Below are 9549 nucleotides of genomic sequence, written 5' to 3' on the forward strand. Positions count from 1 at the left end.
CCAGGGACCCCATCATGTGTCTTTTCACATGCGTTTTTTTTTAGACTGACCAATAACAAATCAGTTCATTTACATGCTATTTGACCAATGCCATATCAAAAACGCTATACAAATATGACGCTTGTGTCATATCAATACAATTATAAATAAAATGATCTGACATTTATATCTGAGCACCCATAGATATGCTGCTCTACGGTATGACAGCATAGCGAATACAAAGACAACATTTACAATATATATCCACATCACATTTAAACAAGAGCATTGACAATCATTTAGATCTCTGTAGCCAAATATAATGGCATCTGGCTCCTCTGGCATATTAAAACAGCGTGTAGACTCGGCTGCGCACGTGAGATATTCGGGAATACCGCTGGAATATTTTCCTGGAGAGTGACGTCTCCCAACTTGGCATTGAGCTTATACTGTGTCATAATTAGGAACCTCAGAGAGAAACCCAATGCTCTAATGCAGGGGTCTTCAACGTTTTCAGGCCAAGGACCCCCTAGCTGAGAGAGAGATGAAGCAGGGACCCCCTCTATATTGTATAAAAATTGTGTTTCAGGTCTGCTCTTTTTCCCCTCTACACTAAACACCTCGCCAACGCCTCGCGCTGCGTTGTGAGCTTGTAGATCGGCTATTTTTTGGCTAAAGTTCTCCTCAGAAAAGGGATGCTAGGGTTCAAGTGGTTAAGGTAAAAACAAAATCACATCACACAAAGATTTGGCGGACCCCCTGTAGTAACTCTGAGGACCCGCTAGGGGTCCCGGACCCCCTGTTGAAGACCCCTGCTCTAATGCCATACCTTTGCCAGCACAGGTGTTCTCGTTGGGGGTTTACTGGACTTAAACGGACTGCGGGAGATTGGGTTGTAGTAGGTCACATCCACCAGCCACCTCCATTATTGTTTACACATTGTCAATAAAAACTATCACTCCATAAATGTTCAGGTAATTTGTCATGCCAGCCTTTCCAGTATCTGTCCTAAAGGTGGTGGGGCAAGGAGGGGTGCACAACTTATTTGGGAAAAAGTGATTTTGGAAAACAGCTGAGCACGTATTCAGGGTGCACGAAAGGATGGGGTAGCCTAGGTCAGAGGTTCCCAACATAAGGAACATACACAGAATTAGACCAATCCTTTCCACCCCTAACCTTCACAAAGTCATTAATGCCCTAATTTCATCTCGCCTGGACTATTGTAATGCCCTATATTCCACTCTCAGCAAAGGATCCATACACCGCCTGCAGTTAGTACAGAATGCCGCCTCCAGACTTAGTACTGGCTGCACTGCACGGACTGCCAGTAACTTTTAGAATAGATTTTAAGATTTACTTTGTAACATTGTTTAAAAAGGTGCTATAAATAAAGATTATTATTATTATTATTACAACCTGTATTTTGTCACGCTCGTGCCACTGAAACACTAAAAGGGATTATTATTTCATGTCAACATTCAAGTACAACTATCAGAAGATGTAACCCAGGTAAAGTAATGTGTCACTCAAGTTTAACTAAGGTTTTCCACCTGTCCAAAGTCATTTCTGATAGCCTACGGACATAAGTAACCTTTAGCAAGCATCCTCCTTGTGAATATAACACCATATATAGGTCAATGATATAACATGATGCAGTGATAGAATAAAATACAAAATATAGCAGGCCTAAGACAACTTCTGTGTTTTGGTACGACTGGGTATCACACCTAATGCGCGACTACCCCCTGGAGTAGGAAATGTCCTCAGTGAAATTAACTACTCGTTAAATGCATATCGGTAGGCTATATTCCAAACATGACAAACATTTTGGTGTGAATGACAAAGATAAGCCTACCCCATCACTGAATACACACTGTCAAACAATGCAGAAATGCAGGTGGTGGCCAAATATGCACAGACCACGGTGGAACGTCTTTGGGCTGCTTCACTGCTTCGAGCACGGCACTCTACGGTACAAGCCACGCCAGGGCAAGTGTCAGACATTATTCAATGTATGTATATGCCATACAATAAGCTCTATGCACAGCAGTGTACAAATGGAACCAAATGGACCCGTTCCATTTGTACACTCTCAGAGTTACACACCCACCTTAAGGGGCCATTTGGGAACCAAAATGGAGTGTTTCCAGTGAGCCAACATGCACAATGTCAGCACCCTGACCAGAATGGAACAGAGCCTTCATTAGTATCATTGGTAACACCTGTAAAGGAAGTAAGAAGAGGCCCAATTTCTTTCCAATATGGCTGCTGTGCATAGAGCCTATTACAAAAATAATAATAGGGGGTGCGGTGACTGTTGTTATTGTCCCTGGTAAGTGAGAGATCTTTTATCGGAATACGCACAGCATTGCACACCAAATCCTGATGTTTTAATCATGCGGCAAACGGAAAAAAACGCAACGATAAAAATCGGACCCTGTCTGCAAAGGCCTTTACTTTGACTTCACATCATTAACATCTGATTATGAACACTTTAACTGTGTTGCATATTTTATCTATTTGGATGTTAATATACACAGTATCCAGTGGTGTAAAGTAACTAAGTATGTGTAGTCAAGTACTGTACTTGAAGTACAATTTTGAGGTATTTTGACTTTAGTGGAGTAATTCCGATTTCCAATACTTTTACTTCTACTCCATTACATGTCAGAGGCAAATATTGTACTTTTTACTCCACTACAATTTGAAAACTTTAGTTACAGTTACTTTATAGATTTAGATTATTATTACAAAACATTCATTAACCACTTCAGCCTCATATACAGTATACTATACTTGGCTATTTGAAAATAGCAGATCTACAAGCTCACAACGGGTGGCATCGCGATCGATTGTGAACTTATATATCTGCTATTTTCAAAAGACTTTTATACATTTTTAAAACTTGAAATGGGACGTTCTGCACAATGAGTATGTTTACTTTTAGTACTTTAAGTACCACTTTGATGACAATACGTTTGCACTTTTACTCTTTTCTTACTTTTGAATACAGAACTTGTATGAGCAATCTGAACCTCGTTGAGACAATGAGACTGGGGGATTATGTCACATCTCGCATGCTAATGGCATTGATTGAGCAACTTTTACTGTTTTCAACTAACCAAAGAACAAAGTATTGAATCATAGCAGCGGGAGACTAGCTTGAGAGGGGCACATAATCAAATAAAGCATCATTTGTGTTAAGTTATGGTGTCACAGACCCCCAGTGAATGGTCGACAGACCCCCAAGGGGTCCACACAATCCAGGTTAGGGACCCCTGATCTATGAGGTATCTACGAAGTATGACTCCGTATTTGGGGAAGGATTCCGATTGGTCTGACACCCATCGAATCTCATTATCAAATTTAAGTTAAATATAGAAAATAGATGTTTGTTTTTTTGGGGGTAAAAAAAAAGAATACAGCAATGCATCGATATTTAAAGACAATGCACTTTGTAATTTGTACTTTTGAATATCAAAATATAATACAGGGTTAATCAGACTCAATTTAATCGATTATAAAAACATCTGTTCACATTTTTTAGCTACCCAGGTGTTATATTGATGAAGAACATCTGGTCCAAAGCATTGAGCTCTATTATATCTGGAGAGAGCACAGAAAATCCCCACCCACACATTTCAATGAAACTTGAACACTCTTTTGATTTGATGACATCGTGGGCTTCAGTGCCTCTGGTGTTAATTAAAGACCAGACCATTGTGGTGGTGTCCAACTTGTAGATGTCATTAGTGCATCCAGTCTGGTTGTATCCTGCATAAATACTTCCCCAAGACACAGGCTGAGTGGTATTCCCTCCCCCCAGAGGGGAGGGAATACCACGTTCCAGGTTACAAGGTTCCAGAAACCTTGGGCTTGGACCACCTGGGGGTGTCGACATCACATGCATAAAGCATGTAGATGAAATCTATCAGCACAGCTGTGTGGCCACAGCGCCTGTAAGGAACGTTCTCCTCCTCCAGGTGTCCCTGGGGGCAACTTCACCCGGTTCAAAGACACTGTGTTGAAGACGTGGACATCAACCTGGTCCTTGTTGTTGTACCCTCCAAAAGAATATGCCTTGTGCCCCACTGCAACAGCAGCATGGATTACACCAGGTACAAGTGACTTTCTTATTTTGCTCTCCCTCATGGAACTACTTGCGGATTATACCAGGGTCAGTCCACCTTCTGTGTATTATGCGGTCGACACACACTGACACTTTACACCTTAATCCCATGTATAACGCACTGACTTTTTTGTCTTTTATTGTGCTTTTTTTTCTCTAAGCACCTTAACCAACGTCCATACGTATATCATGCACAGTATACATTGCTATCTCAGGTACTAGTGTAAATATGTAGATAACTTGTTTGGCTTTTTTGTTGTTCTCTTGTTTGATCTCCCTTCCCACTTGCCCCCCCCCCCCTTCTTCCTCCCCCTCTTCTTTCTATGGAAATAACGTTGCGATGGGAACGATGTACGAAAGCGAATTTCACCCACTTTTTTACCTTGTAAACCTGTGATGTGACAATAAACCTGATTTTGATTCTGATTCTGATAAACTGTATTTGTTGCACCTTTCAGATGAACTGTCCAGAAAAAAAACACGTTTTAGTCAACAACAGAGAAGTGACTAACAATGGATTTCCCGATTCTCGCTCTATAAAAGGGCGTGTGCTAGTGCACGTTATCATTGGCACAGCAACACAAACGGCATGCAAAGCTTGGCCAACCCGTGAAGCCAATGGGTTGGATTGTCCAATCAGGAAAGCCAATTTATGTTGAACTTCCTATCAAATTGATTACCATAGCAACGCTAGCCCAGCCCAGGTAGGCTCTAGAAAATCCCTGTGCCACCAAGCCCACCGACAGGAGGGATGAAGGGCACAGCAACTTCTTCTACTCCAAAAGAGGCTGGGTTAGCTACTGACATGGGCATGGATAAAGATAAAGCCCTCTGAGTCGCGACGCCTCATACTACGGAAAGGCACCAGGAACGTTTTTGTCACAGGAGGTGTGCAAATCCCCCTACTGGCCAGTCAGCCCCTCCAAAGCCTATGGAGGCAGTACAACGCAGACCAGTCAAACAAACAACTGGGCAAGGCAGCATGGAAACAACTCTCAGAAGGCCTGGCGAGAATCCACAACAGCCAGCTCCTCGGAAAATACAAAGTGTGGTAATACAACTTCCCACTGTACCAAAGGGTGATGTGGCCACGGAAGATGTGTGAAATTCCGTCCTCATCAGCCAACGGTATGAACAGGTTAGCAAACTCAGGTCCTTCTCTGACACAAGCTTATTTGGGGCAAACTCACTGCAGCTGCTGATCCATCACACTGGGTTACAGGAGACGGCCGGATTAGTCCCGGAGCTAAAATAATACGCAGACCCAACAGCGAGCGATGCACATCTCTCTCCGAACAGGCCCGAAGTGGCAGGCAGACCCAGAAGTTGCTAAGGCCATCGGCATGTTTCAATACCAAGAGATCGTTGGTAGGGTGCAAGTCGGGAGAGCCGGGCTTGGCTGGGGAGAATCTCCATGCCTCTGGTTCACGGCCATGAAGAGGGAACTAAAAGCCATCAAGGCCACGTCACAGGGTCAAGTCGATCAATCAGCTCGGCCTATCTGTGGAAAATGCTGCAAGCCAGACTCAGTTTCCTGCTTAGGGCAACCTATGATGCCTCGCCATGCCCCAGAAACCTCCACCAGTGATTTCGCAAGGATGAGAGCTTCCCCCTCTGCAATGCACAGGTTTGACAGGTTTCTGAACTGTCCACAGCCCTCTTCTGAGATGTAGAGTGAGTTGACAGAAATGGCACCATTCTATAATGAACATCAGTGAGGACCAATTATATGAAGATGAAAACATCAGGACGATTTGGAATAAGTGTTTTGTATATCATTGCTGTCAGGTGGAAACCTTGCAAGTCCTAAACCTTTTTTTATTATGATTTTAAAAACATTTAAAACTAGGAAAAAGTGCTCCTGAGCACAGGTCTCCGCCAGGGCAGGTAGGTTATTGTAGGCCAGCAATGTTCGGAATTCAGTCTTTATAGAGGTGAGTGGAATCGCTGTGTTCATGATTTGAGGCATTTTGTTCAAAGCAAACCACTCCTGAAAACTTTAGATGCCAATCTTAGCCAATCAGGATGGAATATGAGAAATCAGACGGATCCGTGTTGATCACATGACTATAGAGATACTGTGTACTGATTTGCGTGATGTTTGGACAAAATCTGTAGCAATATCAAAAAATGTGTTTTGCAAAGATTGCCCTCCTGGTGGCGCTATAACAGGCTGATCTGAAAACTCCCTGGCATCCAGGGAGTGTGTGTGCACAGTTTCACATCCAACGGTGCCGGAGATTAGCTGTTCACAGACGGATGGACGGATGGACGGACGGACGGACGGACGGACGGACGGACAGACAGACAGGGGGCAAAACATAATCTCGGTCACGCCTTCGGCCTGGCGGACACAATGCCTGAAAATAGCCAATGTACAAGCTCACAAACCAGAACAATTCAGCCCTTTTTTCACATGCTTGCACTGTATTGCTATTATATTTAAAGCCAAATAAATTGTCTTTTGTTCAAATGGCAGTGTAGCCAAATGTAACCAGGTGTGAAAATAAAATGTAATTAAAATGCCCTTTCTTTCACATCTTGAGATTGAGAATGAAACAACACAAGGAACAAGCAGTTAGGAATCCTTAAACATTCTATTGAGAAATAGCCTATCTTCCCAGGTTAATTTCAAAACACCAACATGTCAATATATGAATTTCACATGACTATACTGGCGGGCCATAAATAATACATTTTACACAACAAAAAAATAGGAAAAAATGCCTGAAGGCCACGATTGGCCACCGTACCAGCCTTTGGACATGCCTGATCTAGTTAGTTCTCTGTGTATAATATACCTGTTGTGTATGTCAGACAATTTAAAGTTTTAACGGCTATAATACTCACAAAAAGGCTACGTATAATATAATAAACTGGACCTGAGTTGGCTTGCACTAGGAACTCCTTTACATTTTTTTCTATTTTAGCGGAAGCACAGTGAAAGCCTCCGTGTTTAGCAGCTTTTGGAGGATCGATCATACTGGATATAAATATTGTGACCACTTGAAAAGGTAAGAAAAATTAAACATCGCTGGCACTATTGGTAATTATTGATATATTTACTTGGCACTGAATGAATTAATTCCAAGGGGAGAAGTGAATGTGAACACAGCTTCTGAACGAGTCTTAAACCACATAGTCACTAAGTTAAATATTGGACCCGATTGCCACAAGCCACGCAATATTCCGAACATTTTTACATTTTCTCTGTCCCAGAAACACACTCTCGTAAGATCTAGCACTAGTAAACAGAGGACGTTTGCGAGATCTGCTGTCAGACAGTGGCCACTTAGGAGACCTGTACGCAATTTGTGTATTCCATTTCACCTCTAGTTGCTCAAATTGGAATGGCATATCTTTCTAAATAATTTAATATATTTGCTTCTACCTCTAATTTGTACTTGGTCTCTGCCTTGCTAATATCGTGTCACAGACATCACTCTCATTAACTGCTTAATTATTAAATACTTCATTAAGTGTTAATAAAAATAATCACAGGCTACAACAGATCACATATTGCAGACATTTAAAATCTAATACAACAATGATGGTTATCAATTCATTATTTCCATTTCAGCCTCCAGTTTAGGATTCAGCAATACTTAAGCAATATATTTATATCAGTGGTTCTCAAAGTGGGGTCCAGGAACCTCCAGGGGTCCTTGGGGAGGTTCCAGATCTTGGGATCTTAGTATAATTGATATGTTCAATTTGAATACACAATAGAATACAAATAAATTGGGTGACTTTTGTCCTCCCAAAACAAACAATTTGCAAAAAATTTTTTTATCCAGAATTGAAAGATCGTGAAAATGCTAATACAAATGTCATAAAAATGCCCCCTTTCTTCGGCCCTTTTTAAACATTTTAGCTTTTTAGCGGTGCCAGCCGCTCTATATTTGACTATGTCCGTCCGTATGTCCGTTTGTCCGTTTGTCCGTTTGAGCACGGGCTTTAAACAGCTATAACTCCAGTTCGCAGCATGCCAGCAAGTCCAAATTTGGTATGTGGACTTAGACCACCAATAGGGACGAGCATTGACTGCTGAAGCCCCGCCCCTTCCTATTATAGCGCCACCAGGAGGCCACTGGCTGTAAACAGCTATAACTCCAGTTTGCAGCATGCCACCAAGTCCAAATTTGGTATGTGGACTTACACCACCAATAGGGACGAGCATTAATTGCTGAAGCCCCGCCCTGCCCTATTATAGCGCCACCAGGAGGCCACTCATCAAAGGCACCGCTTCCTTCACACAGGGTGCGATTTTTTTGTTCAGAATTGAAAAAGCGTGGAAACGCTAATAAAAAAAAAAATCACATAATTGCCCGCTTTTTATTCGGTCCTTTAGTCTTTTTTTGATTTGTAAAAAAAAAAAATCCTTTTTGCGTCATAATTCCTTTCGTCATTTTAATTTGCGACTGACAATGGTGAAAGGTCTTTGTTTTTGTTTTTTTTAAATATTCAGTCCGATTCCCAAAAGTCAACACAGCTCCATTTTTTGTTTCTGAATCAAAAAACTGAAGTCACCTGACTTTTCGGTTCACTTGGTCACGTGGTCAAATCACTTGTCCTTCTACAACTTCAAAATAAAATGCTAGAAGACAGAAGAGCAGGCAGCCAGGCAGACAGGTAGGCACATTTCACAAAAAAAAAAACATTTTTGTCAATTTGGGTACGTTTTTGAAAATGTTCACCTATAATGGCATACCCAAAATAGGTGCACCAGGGTCAAAATTCACCCACACCCTTTCTCCAACCCTTAAGTGTGTTGTTTATGTGTGTGTAGATGCATTGTGTGTGTGTGTGTGTGTGTGTGTGTGTGTGTGTGTGTGTGTGTGTGTGTGTGTGTGTGTGTGTGTGTGTGTGTGTGTGTGTGTGTGTGCGCGTGCGCGCGTGCGTGCGTGTGTGCGTGCAGTGGTGGTCCGTCTGTCTGTCAGACCACCTGACCACCAGCGACCTCACTGACCCCACAACGCTGGGAGGGGGAGGGGCTTCAGGGTTGAGGAACATCATTGGTGGAGACAGAGCTGACAGAAAGATTCAATGACATCATGCGTATGTCACTCACTGATTCTCAATATTGGGTCCAGGGACCACCAGGGGGCCAAAATGGACCCATACAGGTCTGTAACTATGAAAGTGTACAAATGGAACCAAATGGACCCTTATGGGTCTGTAACTCTGAGAGTGTATAAATGGAACCAAATGGACCCTTATGGGTCTGTCACTCTGAGAGTGTACAAATGGAACCAAATGGACCCTTACAGGTCTGTAACTCTGATAGTGTACAAATGGAACCAAATGAGAGTGTACAAATGGAACCAAATGGACCCGTACAGGTCTGACTGTAACTCTGAGTGTACAAATGGAACCAAATGGACCCTTACTTGTCTGTAACTCTGAGAGTGTACAAATGGAACCAAATGGACCCTTATGGG

Source organism: Gymnoscopelus microlampas, assembly GCF_963454915.1.
Source record: "Gymnoscopelus microlampas genome assembly, chromosome: 11".
Taxonomy (NCBI): domain Eukaryota; kingdom Metazoa; phylum Chordata; class Actinopteri; order Myctophiformes; family Myctophidae; genus Gymnoscopelus; species Gymnoscopelus microlampas.